This window comes from Mustela lutreola, chromosome 5, assembly GCF_030435805.1.
Source record: "Mustela lutreola isolate mMusLut2 chromosome 5, mMusLut2.pri, whole genome shotgun sequence".
Classification (NCBI taxonomy): domain Eukaryota; kingdom Metazoa; phylum Chordata; class Mammalia; order Carnivora; family Mustelidae; genus Mustela; species Mustela lutreola.
In genome coordinates, this window is record NC_081294.1 from 125,254,995 (window position 1) to 125,280,646 (window position 25,652).

Consider the following 25,652-nt stretch of genomic DNA (forward strand, 5'->3'; position numbering starts at 1 on the left):
CAATAAATTGTTGCTTTGTTGACCTCTAAGGAGGCATGCTTCCTGGTCTTTACATAATGGTGTAAATTGTCCTCTGAATATGGACTGACCCTGTGACTTTGTTTATGCTTCGTTTACTAGTTTCTGAACTAAGTCTTAAAAAAGAAGACTTTTGCTTTTGCTTGCAGTTGGAGACCAGTCAACACATAATGTGTATAATCACCATGGGAGCACTAGGCTGTGAAAAGCTCATTTACATGCACTTAGAGACCTTGTGCAAAAGAATTGAAGCAGACCAAGTCCTGAGTGAGATCTCACCCATCACCCAGAACCAACTTGCCAAGTATATAAGTGAACTCCTTTTGGAAGTGGATCACTAACTCCATTTGAGCTGCTCCTGTTAGTGCCAAGTGGAGGAAAGACAAGCTATTTCCATCCCCTGACACATTTGCATAGTTGTGAACAAACAAATAAAATGGTTGTTTTAAGCCATTGAGCATTGGGATAGTTTGTTACACAGCACAAGATTCCAAAAACACCATTTTTAATTCTTTTTTTTTGTTCTATATCTATTTATCTGTTTGGTGGCTGATAGAAAAAAGTTCAGACTATGTATTTCTCACTAAAACATCATATACAATCATATATCCTATAATTCATCCATGATTAACAGATTATCTTACTCTGACACAGACATACACACATGTAGATAAAGAAAAATATGTATATAGACAAATAACTGATAATTAAAAAATAAAATTTGTTAATAGAGTAGCAAATATGTAGTGATATGGTTAGAATGCAAGGATGTGATTTTTTTAAGATATAAGAAATGATATTCTGAAGAATATACAAATGACAAACATAATCAGTTTTGCTACTTAACAGTCAACACTTGTATTTATGCATAGTGGTTTGTTGGGAATAATTTGTCACCAGTATTTTCGAAAACAAAGCATCACATTACAGATTCATAGAGCTGACAGGGGTCTTTGAGAGTCCTCATACATTTCTATGCTTTTTGGAAGAACTAAATATAACCTTCCCACCCTCTACCAACCGAAGCAATTAAAATCTTTCAATAATCCCACTATTTAAAAGCTTACTGAATATTAATTTACAGTGATCTTGTAAATTATTAATGGGGGTTTTGTCATATAGTTATCACATGTAATAAAATTATGTGACTATGAATTTGGCAATATTTCTTTTCATAGCAAGGCTTATTAAAATGACGAATTTAATTCTATGGTAACTTTTCTCTTTATGTGCTGAATTCTGATCTTAAATTTCTTAGATTATTAATTATTAGATTCTTTAGGCCTATTAGGTTACAAATGATAAAATCATCCACTTATGTACATATGGTGGATATTAACTGAACATGTATAGAGCACACTGGCAAAAAATCAACTCCAATGTATCCTCTAACTGAATGCATGGGGTGATGTCTCATTTAAACTAAAGCTCTAGATATCTCAGAAGCAAGTATTCTTGGATCTTCCCTATGGTAATGTGGAGATTTCTATTAATGTCACCCAACAAATCTCTGCCTATATCTATTTCCAAATGTGCTATTTTTAATTTTTCTTTACACACTGGAACGTACACATTGTGTAAATATACAAACTGGCAAACTTTTAAAAAGAAGAAAAGAGCGGTGTAGCCACCACTCAGATTAAGAACAAGAATATGGGCTACTTGAATCACCTGTTGTATCCCCTTCTAAAAATTATTGTACCCCAAGAAATGACAATCCTAATTTCTGACACCATAATGGACTATTAAATGTACCAAAGTAGAATCATCAATTAAGTATTCTTCTTTGTTTTGTTTGTTAGACTCAACATTACCCTTGTAATATTCATCAATATTATTTTATGAAGCTGTAATTTATTCCTTTCCACTGCTGCATACCATTCCATTTTCTGAATACACCAAAGGTGTTTTCTTTCTGTTGTCGATAGATATTGAATAATGTATACTTTTGTACTTATTAATAGTGTTGTTATTAGTGACTCAATATGTGATATTTTTTGATAATAAGTCCTTTTTTTTCTTGAACATATACCAAGGAATGAAACTGGTGGTTGTACAACATGATATCTCTGTATAGGGTAGTTGTCTTTTTTGTAGGTTTTGATATTTCGTAGCATAAGTACTCCAACTTTGTCATCCTGCCTCAAGACTGCCTCGACAGGTTTTTGTCTTTCATGTTTCCATATACAAACTTGTCAGTTTCCATGAAAACATATGATGAGATTTAGATTAGAATTGCATTAGCTCTGAAGATCAATGTGGAGACAGTATTACCATAATACTAAATCTTTCAACTTATAAATTTGGTATATTCGTCCATTTATTTAGTTCTTCCCTAATTTTCTCAATAATATTTTGTATTTTTAAAATATAAATATTGTACGCATTTTTACTAAACTTTTCAGAGGCATAGAGTGTTTTCTGATTATTGCTGCAAATAGAATTTATTTCCATTTTATTTGTCTTATAGATATATGTAAGTAAATTAATGATTGATTCATGAACCTGCTAAAATAATTCTTAATTTTTATTATTGTATAGATACTTTTGTATTTACCACATCCAAAATCTCTTCAGAAAGTAAGAGCTTTTTCCTCCTTTCTAATCATAATGTCTTTATTCTTTTGTTTCCCTTATTTTCCCTCCTAGCCAGGAGGTCTCTCACTAGGATCTCCAATTTATTGCAAAGTAGAACAATTTTTGCTTGTTTTCAGTCTCAACCTTCATCATTTTGCCATTTTAAAAAAAGTAGAGTAAGACTCTCTGTTGTCAAATTAAGGATATTTCCTTATATTACTGCCTTACAAAATTTTTACCATAAATCTATTTGAAATTTTAAATATTATTTTTTAATTTATCAGTTTGATTATATATATTTTTCTTCTCTTGCATTAATTTATTTAGTTATATTGTTTAAGTTTTTTTATGTTCAACAAACTTGTTATTTTTAGGATAAGTCCAATTTAATCTTGGTGTAATATACAATTTTTTATTTATCACTGGGATTGATTTGATAATATTTCCATATATATTTGTATTCATGTTGCTGAGTGTCTTCTTTGTTATATCTTCATCTTATTTAAATATCAAGATTATGCTGGATTCATAAAATTATTTGGGAAATAATCATTCTATTTAAATTCCTGCAAGAGTTTTTAGTGACCTTGATTATTTAAACATTTGAAAGAATCATGGGTAAAACCATCAGGGCCTAAAAATTTTTTTCTGAGAGAATATTTTAGTAAATGGATTTGGTTTTTAGAGATTAAAATAATTCTCCTAGATCAGATTATTATAGTATAATTCTCCTGGATTTGCTTTTTGTCCACACGTCAAAATTATGCAAGTAAGTAGTCCTTTTTAAAAAAATACATTTGCATGGAGGACAAGGGGAGATGGAGAGGAGAAGGGAGTTGAGGGAAGTTGGAAGGGGAGGTGAACCATGAGAGACTATGGACTCTGTGGGTTTTGAAGGGGCAGGGTGGGAGGTTGGGGGAACAAGGTCGTGGGTATTAGAGAGGGCACGGATTGCATGGAGCACTGGGTGTAGTGCAAAAACAATGAATATTGTTACGCTGAAAAGAAATAAAAAAATAAAAATAATTTAAAAAATAAAAAATACATTTGTTAGGGTACCTATAGTGATGTACTTTATTTTGGTCCTAAGTTTGGTAATTTGTGTTTTCTTCTTTTGGTTTTTCCAGATGTTTGTCAATTTTATTTTTCTGACTGCTTATTTTCCTTTTCCCTTTCCCCTTAGAATCGAAATCATAGATTGTATTAATTTGCTAGGACTGCCGTAATAAAATGCCACAGACAGGGTGGCTGACACAACAAAAATTTATTTTCTCTCTGGATACTAATAATCTGATATCAAGGCCAATTTGGTTTCTCCTGATGCCTCTCTCCTTGGCTTGTTAATGGCAACCTTTTGCTCTGTTCTCATACATCCTTTGCTCTAGGCACACACATCCCTGCTGTCTCTCCTGTTTGTTCGAATCTCCTCCTTTTAGAGAGACACCCGTCAGAAGTCAGATTGGATTAGAGCTCATCCTGATGGCTTCATTTTTAGGTAATTGCCTGTTAAAGGCCATATCTCTAAATGCAGTCACCTTCTAAGATACTGGAAGTTAGGGCTTTAACATTTGAATTCAAAACCCAGGGGCAAAATTCAGTACCTGGCACATGTATATGTTAAATCTTCACAGTCTGTCCCACATTTCTTTTTCTTTTTAAGCCTTTTTCTCTAGCTTCCTCTCTTCCTGTGTGTACATTTGTCTAGATATTTTCTATTTTTCTTCTAGTTACCAAATCCTTATTTTTTATATTTAATATGCATTTAGAAATAGCTTTATTGCCATCTATGAAAAACCCACGGCAAATATCATACTCAATGGAGAAAAACTGAGAGCTTTTCTGCTAAGGTCAGGAACATGGCAGGGATGTCCATTATCACCACTGCTATTCAGTATAGTACTAGAAGTCCTAGCCTCAGCAATCAGACAACAAAAAGAAATTAAAGGCATCCAAGTCCGCAAAGAAGAAGTCAAACTCTCACTCTTTGCAGATGATATGATACTATTTGTGGAAAACCCCAAAGACTCCACTCCAAATCTGCTAAAACTTATATAGGAATTCAGTAAAGTGTCAGGATATAAAATCAATGCAAAGAAATCAGTTGCATTTCTTTACACCAACAACAAGACAGAAGAAAGAGAAATTAAGGAGTCAATCCCATTTACAGTTGCACCCAAAACCATTATAAACCTAACCAAAGGAATAAACCTAACCAAAGAGGCAAAGAATCTATACTCAGAAAACTATAAAGTATTCATGAAAGAAATTCAGGAAGACACAAAGGCAAAAATGAACTATTGGGACTTAATCGAGATCAAAAGCTTTTGCACAGTGAAGGAAACAGTTAACAAAAGACAACTGACAGAATGGGAGAAGATAATTGCAAATGACATATCAGATAACGGGCTAGTGTCCAAAATCTATAAAGAGCTTAGCAAACTCAACACCCAAAGAACAAATAATCCAATGAAGAAATGGGCAGAGGACATGAACAGACATTTCTGCAAAGAAGACATTCAGATGGCCAACAGACACATGAAAAAGTGCTCCACATCACTCGGCATCAGGGAAATACAAATCAAAACCGCAATGAGATACCACCTTACTTAGGTCAGAATGACTAAAATTAACAAGTCAGGAAATGACAGATGCTGGCGAGGATGCGGAGAAAGGGGAACCCTTCTACACTGCTGGTGGGAATGCAAGCTGGTGCAACCACTCTGGAAAACAGCATGGAGGTTCCTCAAAAAGTTGAAAATAGAGCTACCTTACGACCCAGCAATTGCACTACTGGGTATTTACCCTAAAGATACAAACATAGTGATCTGAAGGGGCTCGTGCACCCGAATGTTTATAGCAGCAATGTCCACAATAGCCAAACTATGGAAAGAACCTAGATGTCCATCAACAGATGAATGGATAAAGAAGATGTGGTATATATATATATATATTACAATGCAGCCATCAAAAGAGATGAAATCTTTTGACAACGTGGATGGAACTAGAGGGTATCAAGCTTAGTGAAATAAGTCAATCGGAGAAAGACAACTACCATATGATCTCCCTGATATGAGGAAGTGGAGATGCAATGTGGGGGGTTTGAGGGGTAGGAAAAGAATAAATGGAACAAGATGCATTTGGGAGGGAGACAAACCATAAAAGACTCTTAATGTCACAAAACAAACTGGGGGTGCGGGGGGAGATGGGAGGGAGAGGGTGGTGGGGTTATGGACATTAGGGAGGGTATGTGCTATGGTGAGTGCTGTGAAGTGTGTAAACCTGGCAATTCACAGACCTGTACCCCTGGGGCTAATGATACAGTATATGTTTATAAAAAATAGAAAAAAAATTTAAAAAGAAATAGCTTTATTAATTTATATAATTAATTTATAATAATTCATAAATTACATTAAATATATTGAGTACAAGCTGATGAGTTTTAACAAATATGTATACCTTATAACTACCACCTCAGTCAAAATATATTTACATTAGCTCAAAAAATTTCATTTTCCCCTTATATTTTTTTGCTTACAAATATATCTTTCTCCCTAATACCAAATACTCTTTCACTAAGTTACCACTAAAATCTCATCCAGGCTCGACATACAGAAATGGTAACTGATGGCAAGTATGTTGTGAGGTGTTCTTGGTCTAGAGATCTATGAACCAAAAAGAAATTATGGGGCCCCACACTTCCAATTTATATTGGCAAACACTCTCAATTAAAATGTGAGAAATAGAAACCATGGCTTCTTAGAAATTCTGAAATCTCATTTAACAATATAGACAGAATCTGTAATGCCAAGGATGAGCCCGAGTTCCAGTCCATGGAAGTAGCTCCCAAGTGTATTATTTTTCTCAGCTCCTGTTTCTGGCCTCCAAGAGGTACTTTCTTTTATATTTTCCTCCTAGACCACACTTGAAGGTGATATTAGAGAAATCGCCTATTTGGAGGGCTGGATACCTTTCTTTTTCCTTTTTTTTTTTTAAAGATTTTATTTATTTATTTGACAGAGAGAGACACAGTGAGAGAGGGAACAGAAGCAGAGGGAGTGGGAGAGGGAGAAGGAGGCTTACCGCCAAGCAGGAAGCCTGATGTGGAGCTCGATTACAGGACCCTGGGATCATGACCTGAGCCAAAGGCAGCCGCCTAACGGCTGAGCCACCCAGGCGCCCCTGGACAACTTTCTTTTTAACCTGCTACCTTCCACAGAGACTTAGAAGATTTTGTTTTGCTTGGTTTGTTTGTTTGTTTGTTTTTACACCTCTCTCATCTTTGTTTTTGTTTGTTTGTTTTATAACTATAGATGTTTTTACTCTAAGCTATAACACTTGTCAACTCAGCTTTCTCACTATGTGTTATTTCAGGATATTTGATTTCAGTTAATTCTGTGTCAAAAGCCATGCACACATTTTTTTCCTACAATCTCTCCCTCTTTTCCCCTCCCCACTTTCTGTGTGTAATTATAGGTAAACAGATTCTGTTTTATTTGTAGAGTCTCTGAAAAGCTTAAAGAATCAACAAAGTGGCAAAATAAGTTTTCCAAAGGTTTTAACAATAAGGTTAAAATATTCACTTAACTTGGTTATTGCCCTGAGGCTTCCTTTTTATAGTAGTACATTTCATCTTTGTCCTGAAGCTGTCTTCATGACAAGTTTAATTGGTGAGAAGGATTTCCATTTTTTTAATGCTGAAATTTCAAGAATGAATAAACTTTCTGTTTTAATTACATTTACAAATAGAGTTCATTTTTTAAAATTTTTTTTAAAGATTTTATTTATTTATTTGACAGAGAGAGATCACAAGTAGGCTCCCTGCTGAGCAGAGAGCCCAACACGGGACTCCATCCCAGGACCCTGAGATCATGACCTGAGCTGAAGGCAGTGCTTAACCCACTGAGCCACCCAGGTGCCCCAGAGTTCATTTTTTCTTGTAATACTCCACACAATAAGATAATGGAAGTCAACTCCCAGGCGCCTGGGTGGCTCAGTGGGTTACACCTCTGCCTTTGGCTCAGGTCATGATCCCGGAGTCCTGGGATGAAGCCCAGCATCGGACTCTCTGCTCAGCGGGGAGCCTGCTCCCCCCCACCCTCTGCCTGCCTCTCTGCCTACTTGTAATCTCTGTCAAATAAATAAATAAAATCTTTAAAAAAAAAAAAAAAGCCAACTCCCACCCAATAGTTTGCCTCAAAATGTATTTGTCCATTGGCACAAATTTATTGAGTGCATTTTTAATCCTTTTTATTAAAAGATCTTATTTATTTATTTGACAGAGACATAGTGAGACAAGGGACACAAGTAGGGGGACACAAGCAGGGGGATTGGGAGAGGGAGAAGCAGGCTTCCCGCTGAGCAGAGAGCCCGACGCGGGGCTCAATCCCCAGACCCTGGGATCATGACCAGAACTGAAAGCAGAGGCTTAACTACTGAGCCACCCAAACACCCCACATCTTTAATCCTCTCAAGTTGTTACAGGTAATATTTACACCAAATGTTTCATCACTATGAAATGTATCCATCATCAAAGAGTCACCAAATATGAGTAACCATTTTACAGTTTCTTAATAACAGTCTCTTTGTTGAGACTGCCACTCAGCTGCAAAGTTAATATTTTTTAGTACTGTAGTAACTCATTTGTAGGTACCAAATCCTGTTTTAAGATTTTGTTGTTGCAGGGTGCCTGGGTGGCTCAGTCAGTTAAGCATCTGCCTTTGGCCCATGGCATGATCCCAGAGTCCCAGGAAGGAGCCTCTCATCGGAATCCATGCTCAGCAGGGAATCTGCTTCTCCCTCTGTGCTTCACCCTGCTCTCATGCTCTCTCTCTCTCAAATAAATAAATAAAATATTTAAAAAATAATTCGTTGTTGCAAAAATAGTCTGGGAAATAAACAACTTCAAATATTGCAATGACAAAAAAGTATTTCTGTATCACTCACTGGGTGATCTGCAGATGAGTAGGTCAGCCAATCAAGACTGGGGATCAGGTGGGATTCTATGCTTTGGCTTGACACTAATTGGATTTGGCTTAGTGTTGACTTGAGTTTAGAGCTGCTCCCCAGGAATTCTTACTCCCCAGGAATAATTCAATAAAAAATACAATATGAATATAAAATGAACAAAAATATGAAAGACACATAACCAGAGATGATATAGAAGTGGTTAGTAGGCACATGAACAGATACTCACTGTCCTTAGTCATCAAGTAATAAAAATTGAAATCACAGTAAGGTATTACTAACACTACAGTGTCTAACATTTAAAAAGTCTAACCAGGGTACCTGGGTGGCTCAGTGGGTTAAAAAGTCTAACCAAGTGATATTGGAATTCTCATATAATTCTGGTGAAAATATAAAAATGGACGACTCCTTTAGCGAATAGTTTGGAACTTTCTTAAAGTTAAATATACACTCAACTCTTTAAACTAGCAGTTCTATGATGTGTGTTCTACCCTCTGCTTACACTGGCCTCACAAGAGTTCTCTGTGCACATCTCTTCCCAACTTTGCCTTAAGGGTGTAATGTTAATACTATGAAATCAGTCACGATGGAAATATTTGCATTATGGCAATAAGCAAATATTACAAATCAAAGTTTTCTCCTCCCACGGCCCTCCAGAAAGCTGGTTGTTGAACATTTATCATCATGCCTCTACAGCAATTCCACTCCTAGGCATTCGACTGAGAAATTAAAACACATCCACAAAGACTGCACACAAATATTTATAGTAGCATTAATAATAATATCCAATGAGCAAAGAACCTAATGTCCATCAAGAGGTAAATGGATGAACAGAGTGTGGCACAGTATTCTGCCGTAGTGAATAGCATAGTGTAATGGCTTAGTACTTAGCAGTAATAAATAATGGCTGCAGGTACATGAAACGACATGGATGAAGCCTTATATCATTACCCAAAATAGAAAATCCAGGCACTAAGACCACATACTCTCTGTGTCTACTTATATGGCATTCTAGAAAAAACCCAAATTCTAGGAATAGGAATCAGAGTAATGGGTTGCCAAGGTCTAGGATTGGGGGTGTGTGTGAAGAAATGACTGCAAGGTGTCCTCAAAACTTTTTCAGGTGAATTAAACATTCTCTATTTTGATTTTACTGGAATTTGTAAGTTTCTGTTTATTTGTTAAAACTCATCAAACTCTACTCTTCAAATGATGAATTTTTTACAAGATTATATTCAGATTAAAAACGTATTTTAAAATTTTAGCACACTCCGATATTGGAAATCTAAATAATGAATTAGCATTCTATAACTTAAACAATTCTAATTTCTACACTGGTGAAATAAAATGGTAAACAGAAGAAATTATCTAGGTAATTTACAATAAGGAATTGAAGAAATAAAAATCAACTAGTTAAAAATTTAAATGGTATCTGAAAATACAGTCATTTCTGAATATGTTTACTTATATATAGAAAAAGTTTTCAGTCTGGGTGTCCTTCCCATGGATACGTGTGAGTATACACAGATGACCTCTTAATTTGATTTTTGCCAAAAGAGTACTCTGTAAGTAAGGAAAAACTTTGACTATTATAATGTATTTTTTAAGAATACCTGCATTTTAATAGGGAGTTAATTTTATAAAAATACTTTCATTTTTTTTCTTTACATGAAACTAGATTGAATGTCAGAAAATCAAGAAAGTTTCAGTCAATATTTGTAAATCATGTACCCAATATCAGCTTTTATTTTTATTTTCTAAAATATTTTTATTTATTTATTTACGAAAAAGAGAGAGAGAGGGAGTATGAGTGGGAGGGAGAGGTAGATGGAGAGGGAGAGGCAGAGAATCTCAAACAGACTCCCCACTGAGTGCAGAGCCCAACACCACAGGGGGGTCAATCTCCTGACTCTGAGATCATAACTAAACTGAAACCAGGGGTGGGAAACTTAACCACCTGAACCACCCAGATGTCCCCTACTGTCAGCTTTTAAAACCTATTCCTAGATTTATTTTCTCTTTATTAAATATACAAAAAAGTCATGTAAAAGATTACTACCTGACAGAAAAATTTTCCGATAATGTATTTTTGAAAGTAGTTTTTATATTTCTTATATCATAGGCATAAAGAAACTCCCCAAACCATGACAAATAATTACTCAGTCCACTTTCAAATGATCAACTGTATATAATCATTAGCACAGACTCAGCATAATGGTGTTTACTTACTCTCTCAGTGTTGACTATTACAAATCCAAGTATTCAGCAGAATGATTTTTTTAAGAAAAATATAACTATTAGATATGAAATTGTTTTTATACTCTTGTATAGTTATATTATTGGAAATGTGCTATCAGAATTGAATCTCAAGTTAGGGATCCAATTATGCAGAATTTAATAGGATCTAAGTAAAATATATTCTAAAATAAAAATAATAATAACAGTCTTAGAAAAATCTAATCTAAAAGTTTCTTTTAGTTATGATACCACTAATATTCTGTAGACACCTGAATTCCTTCAGTTTTTACCTAACCGTTTAACTTGGATGCATTGCTAGTTTTCTAGAATGATCTATAAATTAACAAGAACTAAAAATGTGGGAGAAATGTTAAATGCCTTCTTCTTAGACAATAGGAAAGTGGCAGTATAGAATGAAATCATCAAACCCAAATCAAACAGGGGTATAACTTACTGAGGAAGTTAAGCATTAACACATTTTTGTCCCAAAGAAATTTTGCAAAATCTATCATTTTTTTAATGTAAACATTTCTATTGACATATTTTATACACAAAGACAAGTTAAATATATTTTTGAAATGGATAGCTTATTGAAGATCCATAAAGTCAACATACCCATGTAGCCAAAATCCAGATCAAGAAACATTACATTACATTATTAAAACATGAGAAGCCCTCTCCCTCCCTGTATCAGTCACCACCCAGCTCATCCTTCCAAGGGCAACATTTGTCTTGAATTCTAACGCCATATATTAGTTTTAGTTGTTAAAATTTATGTAAAAAATAATTCAGTAAGCACTTTTCTTGTGTCTGGCTTATTTTATTCGATGTTACTTTCGCCATATATACATATACGTTTGTTCCTTCTCCTTGCTGAAGAGTATTCAGCTTTATAGCTACACCACTGTTCCTTTCTCCATTCTACTGTAAAGACATTCTGGGTGGTTTGTTTTCACACCCTGGGAACAATGTTGCTATGAGGATTATTGTATAGACCTTTGGGTAGAAATGAATACATTCATGTGTGTACAAATGGAATAGATGTTCTTAGTATTGCATATATTTAGTTTTAGTAGGCAGTGTCAAGCAGTTTTCCACAATGTTTGCATGAGTTTTACTCCTACTAGCAATGCATGAGCGTTTGAGCTGTCCACACTGGGTATTACCCTTTTCATACTGGTGACTATTCTAAATAATTCTACTTTTGAGATGGATTTACTTTTCATGATGTGAAGGTAGGGAAAAGGGAAAAGACATGGTGGTTATTATCAGGGAATTTTGGAGCATAGATAAAAGGGAAGATTACCACACATTCTTTTATTCACTTGTTTTATTAACATTTCTTGTGCACCATCCGTATGTCATAAACTGTTTTGGGAGCTGAAAAATTATTAGTCAAGATAATAGACAGAATCTTTGCACTGTAGTGGCTTATATTCTTGTGGAAGAGTCCATATAAAAAAGGTAAGCCAAATAAATGTGTACTTACCTAGCTATATACATATAGACATATGTGCTTACAGATATTGTATAATTCCTAGAATAGTAAAATAATAGAAACTAGAACAGAGCTTACCAGGGGATAAGGGAGGGGGTAATGGGGAGTTATTGTTTAATGGGTATAGAGTTTTGGTTTGGAATGATTAAAAAGTCCTTGAGGTTGGTAATGGTGATGGTCGCACAACAGTGTGAAAATATTAGTATAACTTACGAGTTCACTTAAGAATGGTAAATTTTCTGTTGTTTATATTTTACCATAATTAGAAAAAATAGTGTCTTCTTTAAAATTAGCTATAGGATTTATCTTCTCCATACTAAGGAGAATCTTCATGGCTCAAAGAGCTACATTTATCAAGTATACACAGTGTGCCAAATGTTAGATTAAATGCTGTGGTATCTCATTAACCCTGAAGAAACCTATGCTATTCTCACTTTTTTATTACAATTGAGAGAACTGAAGAACAAAAGAGGAAAATTGACTCTCTCAAGTTCATGCTACAAATACAGAACAGACCAGGATTTGAACTTGAGTACTGTAATTCTTCTCTGAATCACTGCATTCTGTTGTCCCGCTACCCTTCCAAACCACAGTGCCATTTACTCATACAGCCCTGTAAGTATCCACAGACCCAACATATTCTGAGTCACAGATCAATCCTGAAACTACTCTCAAAAAGACTGGGGCTTCATTACATTCTTAGCCTCTTCTAAAATTTATTCTTAGAGTATTGTTTATCCCATTTCCGATCTACTGTCTATGTTACAATTAAACACTAACATTCTGACTGCATGCAGCACGTCCCTCTGGATATTGTTTCCAATTTGTAGCTAACCTATCACTAACTAGTAGGTAAGGCAGACTAGTACTGCAAGTAGAATGAGACACATTACACAGTCAAAGCTATAGGCCGAGACAGTGGGTGCCTTCTATATATGACATCTTACAGGTTTCACATTAAAATGCACAGGGTTTGAAGCCCAACAGACCAACAGCTGCTTCTGTTTATTCATGTTACCTTGGGCAAGCTTTGTAATTGCCCATTCCCAACCCCAAGAACCTGATTCCTAAAATGACAATAGTACTTATGGAGAGTTCTTTAAATCATTGAGTGTATTTCTTGGCATCTACTGCTAGGAACTTACAGCTGACAGCAGAAACAACTATTAAAAAATGCTATGCATTTCTCAAGTATCCTCCTGTTTTGTATGGATTGTTGGTTGGCACCTAGGAGCTAAGTAAAGGTTGTGGTTTAACAATGTGAACCTCACTAGCTCACAGTGAAATGACAACTGCTTCTATCCAGACAGAGGTGACAGGCTGATTTTTCAGTCTGTCATCACCTAAGATCTGCTTGAGATACTTATCTATTGCATCTCATGAATGTATGAACTAAAAATAGTTGAATCTGCTAGAACAAAAGATGATAAAATATAGTTGTAATAATTACAAATTCATGGCAGTTGTATGGTTCCTAAAAAATACCAAGACAGTTTTGCTGCTGACAGTGGAGAGGGTACTTGGGTACTAGAGAATTAATACAGGAGACAAAAGAGACATTTTACTTGGTATAAAATTGTCTTAAATTTGGATATTTTACATTTGCTTTTTAATTGAATAGAAACTGGCACTTTTTAAGAAAAACAAATATAGAAAGATTCATTAACATTTTTATCTAAAAACAGTTTAGGAATATAATCCAGTGTCCTCTTTTGACTCTTTTTTTACTAAGAACAAATGAATTATCTATTCCTTTTGAAAAGCTTAAATTGCTTTTTAATCACAGGAGCATTTCAAATAAAGTGAATTATTTTTCTTATTATAAAAGCAATATACATTCATTGTTGAAAAAGAGAAAAGAGTAGGGAATAATAAAAAAATCAAACATAATCCCATTATCTGGTGGCAACAGCTATTAATACATATGTTCCTTTTGATGTATTTTCTTTTTATGAGTTCTAAGATTTTAGCATCAACTAATAGAATCATATTGTTTGTATTCTCAATTTCCATATAATATTATAATGCAAAAAAATGCCTAGACCATTATTTTTGATGTGATTTTTCATAGCTGCATAAAATTCCACTATATAAAAGTACCATAATTTACCTAATATGCCAATGCCAGAATTTCACCATCATTGCCATTATAAATAGAATTGTAATTAATCAGAAGTTTTGTTTTTGAGCAACAGAAATCCAACTCAGATCAGTTTAGGCAAAAAATTGACCCAACATATTTGATTTGTTAAGTATTAGTGTATCTCCTATGGTTCAAGGATGACTTCTACCAGTAAACCATGGGAATTGTACAGACCTGTCAGGGTTTCCTGAGTCACTGGAACCAGAGTTTAATTCCTTTCAGGCTTATCTTTCACTCCCAGTGATGTGATTTATAGTATGAAATGTGTATTTGGTCTTCATCCCTGTTTTTGGCACAAAGCTCCTAAGCCATTCCGAATTTCCTAAATCCATGAGGATACTGTTATGCTGAAAATAATAAATAAATAAATAAATAAATAAATAAATAAATAAAGATGTTTTGTTATGTTAATGAGTGACTTTAGGATCCACCCAAGTGTGGGGGCTGGTTGTCAAGAGAAGAAACTACCAGGTGATTAGAAGGCGGGAACTTTCCGTTCCATCTCCAGCATCTGGAGAGGGTACTGAGAAAAGCATTCACACAGAAGAAAACCAAATGTGAACAGGCAAAAAATACTTTTTACTTAAATCAATACAATTTTTAACCTAAAAGTTCATTTAATGATTATCATGTTTAAATTTAGCATTTGGTGGGAGTTCACAATGCTATTCATCACCCTTTCCCTGAGTGCATAACTGCCTTCGTTTTACCAGGCTTCTATTTCATTACAGGTGAACAATGATCTTTCGAGGAAAGAACCCAAATCCAAAATATCAAATACAGAGTTATAAAACTGAGATTATCAAAAAAAGAAAAAGACATTTCTTTGACAAGAGTACAGGCAATATTGCCAAACTAAATATTCTTTACTGAGAAATGGCAATGTTGGTGTTTCATTTCCTATTTCCTTTCATGCCCTTATGCTTCTGTCCTCTTCTGGAATTTTTTTTTTTTTTTTTTTTGGTAGATATGTGGTCATATATTTCTGTTAAGACATTGCTAGGATGCCTCGGTGGCTCACTCTGCCTTTGGCTCAGGTCATGATCCCAGGATCCTGGGATCAAGTCTCACATGGGGCTCCAGCAGGGAGCCTGCTTCACCCTCTGCCTGCCACTCCCCCTGCTTGTGCTCTCTCTCTCTCTGACAAATAAATAAGTAAAGTCTTAAAAAAAAAAAAAAGGATATTGCCAGGATAATAAAAAAAGGATATTGCCAAGATAATAAAAAAAAGGATAATTTGAATTATTGTGTACTCTTTTTTTTTTCCTCCTACTGGTTTTCTTTTATGCCATGGTTTTTAAATACTCTCACAAATATGGTTCTTTGACTGGATCTTGCTTCTCTTGTTAGCTCTCAGACTATAAAAGAGCTTGCTTTTTGTCTACCCCTTTTGCTGCGAATGCTGCCCATCACAGTTGCTACTTCATCCATTCCCTTTCCTGGTCCATCCCTTAGACTCAGCATTTGACCTTTTCACCAATTAGCATCAGAAATACAGAAAATATATATGTAAATGTATTTCTCAGGATATCCTATGTGCCAAGACAGGGACTATATGCACTTGATTTTTTTTTTTTTTTTAGCACTTGATTTTTTTTTTTTTTTTAGCACTTGATTCTTATAAAAGGACTAGTTTCCCAGTGAAGCTGCTCAAAGACTTGTCCCTCAAATATGTGATCAAGCAGACTATATATGATATTGTTTGTTTCTTGCCTTTGAAGACTATTGTTCACCATTGATGATGCAAATAGGAAATATAAAAGTCAATTATATTTGGGATATAGAATCATAACATCGGCACTTAACTCTTCAATGTGCTTACTGTCCCCAAACAAAAAATGGGGAGCACTCCCAGATTTAGCTATTAGAATCTTAAGTAAAATATAATTCAGGCAGAGTAACAGTTGGAATCACATTCATTACATTTAGATATTTTATTATTTTATTTTATTGTATTTCTTTTGCAGTTCATTCATATGGTCAGAAAAATTGAAAGGAGGCATCCTATGTGAAAGGACTCACCCCTGAGAATTTTGGTTTTCTTGTACTGTGTTCCCAAACGCAGGTAGCATTTTGCAAAAAAAAGTAAGCTAAGTCAATACCAAAAAGAAGGGAAGTCTGAAAAGAAGGTAAACTTATTCATACAGAGAGACTTCATGGAAGAATTTTCGAGCCTAAGAGGACTCCCATGACCAATAGATTCAATGTTGCATATGACGAAAAGAAGACCCAGAGTTGTTGAATAATAATTAGAAATGTTACATTTAACTGCTTCAGTATCCAAATTCTAACATAGCTCCCTTTATCCTACCTTGGGTTTAGAATTGCTTCCTGAAAGGCCCTCAGAGCTGACCATGGTTCCACAAGCTGGTTGCATGTTAGAACCACCTATCAGCCAGCCCTACTCCCGGAAATTGTGGAGTAAGACCACTATAGCTACGTATTTCAAAAGCTCTTGGTGTTTCTTGAGAATTTAGGGAGAGTTAAGTTTCATTAGTCAAAGGACCTGAAGCCTTTTTATACCGAAACTGTCATAATTTAGAATTAGTGGTCTGTCAGCTCAAGGTGGATAGTGTTTCATAATTTCCACAATCTTTAATATACAATATTTTTGGTATGTAGAAACCACTCATTCATCTAGATTTACTGGCTTTTACTTTTTAAAATCTCCCTCTAAAATCAACTATCCGTTTGGTTCATTTATTTACATCAGATTCTTATATACGGGATGAAATTGAAAATGTTTATAAGCTGATAAAATTCTGTGGTGAGGCAGGAAGGAGCAATCCCACACAAACAGCTTTCTGCCTCTGTTCATAAGTAACACAACTTTTTCTTCCTATAGATTACAAAGATATATCAAAACAATTTGCCAATAAAGTGTACCTGAATGATATAATGTTGGCATATGGCCAATTGTATTGAGAAACTAAATTTGGTTGAGGAAATTATTATTTCCCAATCTTGAAACCTTTACAGACCATTGAACACTAAAATAGGGCCATATTTCTTTAAAATAGCTAACAACAGTAGGTAAAGTTAAATAATATATCCTCCATCAGCTCAAGGGAAAATAAGTCTACTTTGTCAATTCACCTCAAGGAAATAGTTTAATTATGTTTCTAGTAACCTGTCTTTTTAAAGCTTATCATACCTGAAAGAAACTAGCTGTAAAGCCCAAAACTAAATATCTTCTTGGAGTCCTAAAATATGTAAACATGGTTATAGGATCAGTGAGATATCTTTGCTGATCCACATTCTTTCCCCAAAAGCACAAAATAGTGTCCTTATATCCCAAACTTCGGTAAACTTTTCAATCAAGATCTATTTTCAAGCAATAAAACACACACGTCTTGTGTTCAGTTTGATGAAATTGACCATTCCATAGCCCTATCTATCATGCAGTGCAAATAAACATTATAAGCTATTTGCATCATCCCATAATTTTCTTTAATGTACCTTTATTGTTACGTTCCCCACCCTGGTGTACTCAGTAGTGGGAACTTTCTAACCTCTATCAGCAATAATTAATTTTATTTGTTTTCTCATGTGTGACTTCTTTCATTCAGATTTATACCTTAAGGTCTTCTGGTTCAGTAATCAGAAACTCATTCTTTTATATTGCTCAATAGTATATCATTGTATGACTGAACTGTATGCATTTATCCATTCTCCGGTTAATGGACAGTTGTTTTGTTCTACTCTGTCTTTGTTTTTGCAGTTGCTAGTTCTAATGAATTTTGCTGCTATCAATATATTTGTACAAGCCTTTTTACGAGCATGTATTTTCACAGGGATTAATTGTGGAGTGCAGTGTAAATATATGTCCAGAAGAAACTGTCAAAGCCTTCTCCAAAGTGTAGTTAGTGCCCCTTTCACATTCTCCACTGTGATCTGTGAGGATTCCATTTGCCTTACGCCCTCACTAACACTTGGTTTTGCAAATCTTTTTGATTATAGCCCTTGTGCTTGGTGTCACAACAGGGAATGTGACTATGTGTTGTCTTCATTCACGCATTTTTGTGCAGTTATTTCCCTGCAGCTTTGTCTTTGGAACCGGAACACATTCGAATATAATGTCCTTACTAAATAAATTATTACATAAATACAAATCATTACTTCTGGTAGGAGAGATTGAGATATTTTTGTGCACAGCTCTTGTTTTCAAAATTTCTTCAACTAAATGAGTTGGATAGGAATATGTGTGCCTTGTCACATGGATGTGTTTTTCTTCTCTACTAGTCTGCTGCTCTTATTTAGCTACTGCAACGGCTATCATGAACTGGAGTGTTAAAACGAGCCCACATTTTCAGAACGGAAATATATATTTTGAAATATTTCTTTGCTCTTACCACACAGGACACTAACTCACTAATAATAATGACTGAAGCAAATTACTGTCAAAGCCTGTTCAGCTCCCTTCGCAGGTACAATTTTGCTCTTAGCAGAATTCACAAGTGTGCTATAAAAGACTTTTCCCTTTGTGCACTGATATTTCTTTACTCCACCTTCTGTCTCCAGCTGTAACATTTTCTTAATGACGTCAACTGGGGAATACTTGCTTTGGGAAGCTGTTTTTCTCTGCATGCTCAGTGGGTTCTGTATTTAACATTTTGTCCTTTCCCACTAGTTCCAGGATCTACTTATACATTTTCTTTTTACCCAGTTCTCTAAGGTATAGGCCAATTCCAGGACATACCCTTTGTCTAGTCACTCCTTCTACGAATAAATCCTGGGTCACAGATTTTCCATTTTTGCTTGACTGGAGTTAAAAATGTAGAGGGCTTTTTTGGTTTGTCTTTTATTTTGGTATTTCATTCTCTCTTTTTTTCTTTCTTTTTGTCTTTCTTTCTTTGTGTCTGTCTATCCTTCCTTCCCCATTTCCTTTCTTTTTTTCCTTTCCCCCTGAAGCCTGGGTTCTGTTTTTCTGCTTACCCAAGTTATGAATGGTTAGCAGGATGACCTTGATATATCTTCATCAGAGCACTATTCCCATCTAGAGATTTTCCACATATAGTGGAGGGTCCTTCTTGCTAAAAATGATTTTACATATCACACTAACCATTGTACTCACTGTATAGAAGGAGACTGGAATCATTGTGACTACTATGAACCACTTAAACTAACGTTCAGCTGAGACTACCCTCATGCACCTAACACAGGAAAACTTTTGAAGTTTATGATGCTATCAGTTCCTATACAAGTTACCCCTTAGGACTTATTCTTTCTTTGTAAGTATGATGGCATGAACAGATTCAAATCTGCTTTCCATGAAAATTTACTTTCTTTGCTTTTCAACCTTTTATTGAAATGTAGACATGGAAACAAGCACAAATCACAAGTGTATGGCTCAAAAAAGTAAACCCAATTCTGTAACTGCCAACAAAACCATGAAATTGAATATTCTCGAAACACTAATAGTATTGCCTCTATGCCTATAGGTCACAATTCCCCCCAAAGATAATCCCAAACTGACTGGAACACTAACCATCAGATTTGCCTCTTTTTTGAACTTTGAATAAATAAAAGAAATCTTTCCATGTCAGCCACCCTTTAGTCAATACTGTTTTGGAAGTTAAATCATGTTGTTGGTAGAGCAATAACTAGTTAATGCTCAGTTCTGTATAGCAGAGGTCAGCAAACCTTTAATGTAAAGACCAGATACTAACATTTTTATGTTTTGCAAGCTTTGCAGGTGTTGTAATTGTTCAACTGTACGTTTGTAGCACAACAGCAGCCTTAGACCATTTGTAAATGGAAGGGTGTACTGTGATCTGGTAAAACTTTATTTACAAAAACAAGGAAGGGGATGATTGGACCAACTAGTTTTAAAATTTGTTGACTGGCCAATCTCCTTGAAGGCCTGGTGTGTGACCTGCCAGGGCAATCAGGTGGCTGAATGATGAGATCTGTAGCTCAGGAGTAAGGCAGGCAACCCAGACAGGGACCAAAGCGAAAGAAGTCATTCCTTTGAGGTTTTGAGCTTGCCAGCACCTGGGTTGATTTTGAAGGCTGCTCAGAAAGTGACATCCACTAATTGAGGCCACTGCCCACTTTTAAGTACCCAATTAAGTATGGAAATATGGCAGAAAAACACACCTATTTGGGGGCGCCTGGGTGGCTCAGTGGGTTGGGCCTCTGCCTTCGGCTCGGGTCATGGTCTCGGGATCCTGGGATCGAGTCCCGCATAGGGCTCTCTGCTGGGCGGGGGGCCTGCTTCCTCCTCTCTCTCTCTGCCTACTTGTGGTCTCTGTCTGTCAAATAAATAAATAAAATCCTTAAAAAAAAACCACACCTATTTGATGACTTAAATCATTTCCATAAACTTCCCACTTTCCTAGGTCACTCTAATACAGACTTTCGGTTTTTCTTCAAAGTCTAACAGTTTTTTTGTTTTAAGTATAGTTTTACTTCATTTCTCAGGGGAAATTCCTGGGCCTTTTTATGGTTACATATTATTTTAAATTCACTTCAAGTTAGAATAATCTAAGTAGACTTCAGTCAGAGCTATTTTTCTAAAGTTTTTTTTTTTCCAAAATGATTTGAAAATGTCTGTATTAGAAAGATCAAAACCTTGAATGAATATTTATCCATTTTTGTAGTTACTTTTTAAGTGCATCAAAGTATTGAATGACATGTAAAAAACACTAAGCAGAATTCATCATTATTATCTTTCTGTTTTGTGAATAAATTAGCAAGAGAATTATTCAAATTAAGTTTCATGAATTAATATCAAAGAACTACTCTGTTCCTAACAATAGGTTAATAAATTACAGAGTAAGTTACAGAAGCCTTGCTTTTAAATAATTGGTATCATCTGCTGTATTCTTAGACATAGACATAGTTTATTCTGTGAATATATTTCCTTAGAAATCTACCAAATCAGGGACGCCTGGGTGGCTCAGTTGGTTAAGCAGCTGCCTTCGGCTCAGGTCATGATCCCAGGGTCCTGGGATCGAGTCCCACATCGGGCTCCTTGCTCGGCAGGGAGCCTGCTTCTCCCTCTGCCTCTGCCTGCCTCTTTGTCTGCCTGTGCTCGCTTGCTCTCTCTCCCTCTGTCTCTGACAAATGAATAAATAAAATCTTTAAAAAAAAAAAAAAAAAAAAAAAAAAAAAGAAATCTACCAAATCAAATAAAACAATTTTGCTTATATTATTTTGTATTATATAATAAATTATTTTCAAATATACACATAAATAAATATTAATAAGTTATGGGTTACCATCAGTTGGCAAAATAAAATATGTTAAATGTTGTAAAAGGTAGGCAATACAATTAATATCACTGAAAGCAGGCCACAAAAATCCACTACTTTAAAAGCTATAATTTATAAGATATTTGAAGAAATATAATTTTTCAATGTAATTGTATTTGTCAGTGAATATCATATGCCTTATTTACCTGTTACTGTAATCTCCTAAAGTACTAGGATAATTTTTATCATCATAAATAGCTTAATAAACTTAAACATATTCATAGAATTCAGTTCTTAAGTAAAACTTCTTAAAAATCATGGAATAAATCTCAGTATCAACTAGACTTTACCAGTTAAGTCAGTTTCCTACTAAAAGACTGAACTGATACTGCTTTACTATTTATGCCATTTTAATTCTTTCTTAGTTGCTTTGGTTCCCAACATTATTCCTAAAGGGATATTAGACCTGGTGTTTTGAAAGTGTTTAGTTCTTCACAAGTGCTTGTAACTGCAATACAGAAAAAAATCTAAAATTGAGGATTACTCTGGTAGATCAGTGTCCAAGAACCTCACCTTGATTGCTGAGGTACAGAAGAATACAGTGTACTAGGAATGGTACACTGGAGGTGTCCCTAGACTTGCTTTTGCTGCTAAAGGAGCCTCAGAGCATTTAGGAAAGGCCATTGACCACCGCAACCCCCATCAAAATTTAGTTTTAAATGAATATTATTTCAGTGTGTTTTGATAAAATATTCCATAGTGACTGAGCCAAATTTCTATCCTAAAATGTAATTTGGAATGCAACTGGCAAAATAAATAAATAAATTTTTAAAATCAATGCAGTGGAGTCCAAATTGTGATGTTAAAATTTGTTATTAAATATAACTTACGCCCTGGGGTACCTGGATGGCTCAGTCAGTTAAGTATCCAAGGCTCTTGGTTTTGGTTTAGGTCATGATCTCAGGGTCCTAGGATGGAGCCCCATTGAGCTCCCTGCTCATCTCAGAGTCTGCTTAAGATTCTTTCCCTCTTATTCCACCTCTGCCCTGCTCACGTGCCTGCACATATGCACACTCTCTCTCAAATAAATAAATAAATTCTTAAATATATATATGTTTATATTTTGTGCCTGATGATTATCCAGAATGACTTACCCTGCTTTCTTTGGACAATCTGCTAATATAGGTATGGAGATATAGACATCTCCCAGTGGCCACAACAGAGCCAGTATAAAATGAAGAAAGAAATATTAGGTGTTGAGCCTATAAGATTCGAAATATGAAGCCCTAGGCATTCAAAAAATGAAGAAACAAGGTAGAAATTATCAAGGTAACTTGGATTTGACAATTGTAATAGGTCCAAAATTACTCACAAATCTTCTTTCTATATTTTTCTTGTTTTAATTATGGTTCTATAAATTGTGATTGCTACAACCCATATAAATTGCTAAAATTAAGAAATTAAATGTTATATTTAGAGCACTTTGGGGTTAAAAAAGATCTTGAACATTTTAAGAGTTTATTATTTTATTTGATGGACTTTTAACTTATTTTAAAAGTTTCCTCAACATTTTAATACAGAATTTGTCATTCTGGTGATGTTCAAAGGGAAAAAAATAATCAGTGTGACAGTCTGAAAGACAACTAATTAAATGTTAATAACTATTAACTGAACGTCTACTAATATCACCTATAGTTTTAGCCCTTTGGCTTCAGCTAGTAGGAAAGTATAGTGGGAATGAAATTAAACTTGCTTGTTTCTTAACTTAAGCTTTTAATTCATTAACCAAATAGTGCTTTGCTATTTTTTCCCCAGATAAATTACTCAAACCATAGTTTTTGAACTGTATTTGGACATAAAGTTAAGCATGAACTGATGTGTGAAAGAAATGCTGACAATATGAGGCAACACACACACACACACACACATCCCCAAAAATGAAGGTGTATTTTAAGACATTCATGCTACCTTCTTTCTAAATCCAGTTAATACAATGAAAATCCTGTATTTTCACTTCTCAACTATTTCAGGGTGTAGGTTTAGTATATACCCGATCCACTAGATAAACACCTGTAAAAGTGATGAATTTTTATGTTTTATTCAATGAATAAGACATTGAAAGATTTGGAATGAGCAACATCTTGCCAATCTGAAATGATAATGCTCACTTTGGTGATGAAAATTTGAGGTTACTTGAGCTCAGACAACAGCATTTTTACCACAAAAATTCATGAAAGTGTTCTTGGCTCTAAGAAGAGATAACTTGCATGGGTTCATTCAAGCTTTTCAATATTTTCAGTAATTTGAGTAAATACATGTCTAATAAAAGGTGTGTGTGTAAATATGGAGTTTAATTTCATATTGCACTGCTCAATTGACTTTGAGTGCTCATGTGATCACTTGCTCAGGAATTTCTGGTTAGCTAATTTGAGAGCTTTTGACCTATGAAATTTATTAAAGAAAAATTCGATCATGTGGCCCAAAATGGCAGATTTAATTAATGTTCTTACAGTCATCATTGGCTTAATCACATTTATAATTTAATTTTAAAAAGTCTTATGTCAGCTTTCATCAAGGTGTTTAGAGTTATAACACAGAGATAGTCATTCATGCAGTGTTTGGTGAGTAATCTTTAACAAGCTCACTTTTTCCTTTTCCTTTTCCTTTTCAGATTTCCATTAGACATTAGGGATTTCTTTGAAGAACAGAAAGCAAACATCACTTGTAAAGGTAATAATGAGAAATACATGTATTCTTTATTTTTGCACCCTTATTTTATGTCAGACAAATGTATCCTTGATGAATAAGTAAACACATAAATACATAAATGAACTTGCATATATGCATATGCATATATACTTGCATATATAGATTTATACATATATGTATATATGTATAAATACATAAATGAACCTAAATATCTATTTATAAAAATATATAAATATATTTTATATAAATATATATAAATAAATATATATTTAATTAATCAAAACCCCCCAAATATAAGGAAATTATAGTGCCATTCATCTAGTGTTAGAAACTCTGTATCTAACTATACAGATACTCTGTATCTGTGTCTAAGGACCTATGGTTAATATACATTATATTTAATTCTCAATAGCAACTCCTCAAGTTTCATGAGAAATTTCTCATTACGTCTAAGAAAACTACTCAGGCAATTAACAGAAACTTATTTGAACCCACAGAGTGAACACTGAGAAGAGGACTGATTAAACCCAAGTCCTTTGACCCCATATCCCATTTGTCCCCATATGTTAGGTTGATATCAGGTGATAAACGTTAAAGGCAACTGATTAAGTTTTACATGTTTTTTTTTCCCCCCCATTGGAACAAGATTTCCAAGGTCCAGTATGCATTCACAGAAATTATAAATTGATTTTGCTTAATGACATAGGGACTATACCCCAGCACTCTTTTCCTTAGCAGCATGGAAATTATGCATATTTACTGTGACCCTCAAAATTGTTAGTGTCAAGACACTTCATTTAACTGTAAGTCACAAAATGAAAAGTCTTCTTCTTCGTCTTTTTTTTTTTTTAATTTCCGTTTACATTACATAAAACTAATACCCTCCCCTCAATTGGCCTTGATATGGAAACAAATATATATTAACAAATGCCTTTTCCCATTTCTACCTTCTAATATTTCTACTCATTTGATTTCTACTCTTCTGATTTGAACTTTGCAAACAGGGTTTGAGCTTTTTGTAATGTAGGACTGGGAGAAAAATAAAAAGAGAAATATGAGAAAGTGCTAGTGTATTCTATAGAGAAAAGCTGAGTGAGCAGAGGAAGAGCTAGAAAATGTTGGCATAGACAAGTGCAGTTAGAATGAGGTAGAATGGAGTGAGATTAAAGTGTTGAGGTGTTTGTGAGAACACAGTCTGGGACATAGATTTATTAGACATTGGGCAGGAAAATCTTAAATATTTGGAAGGAGAAACAGAATTTTTGAGTTGAGAAGAAAGGATTTTTATAGGTGAAGCCATGGAGTGTAT

At 34.6% G+C, this 25,652-nt stretch overlaps 1 long non-coding RNA gene across 1 annotated transcript in view; it reads left to right on the top strand.

The window, feature by feature from the left end:
* LOC131832495 (uncharacterized) overlaps positions 1-24,359 on the top strand; it is a 152,869-nt gene extending 128,510 nt beyond the window's left edge. The window contains exon 3 of the long non-coding RNA XR_009354072.1: positions 24,306-24,359. This is a non-coding gene — a long non-coding RNA (uncharacterized LOC131832495). The remainder of the gene's footprint in view (positions 1-24,305) is intronic.
* Positions 24,360-25,652: the final 1,293 nt, after the last annotated feature.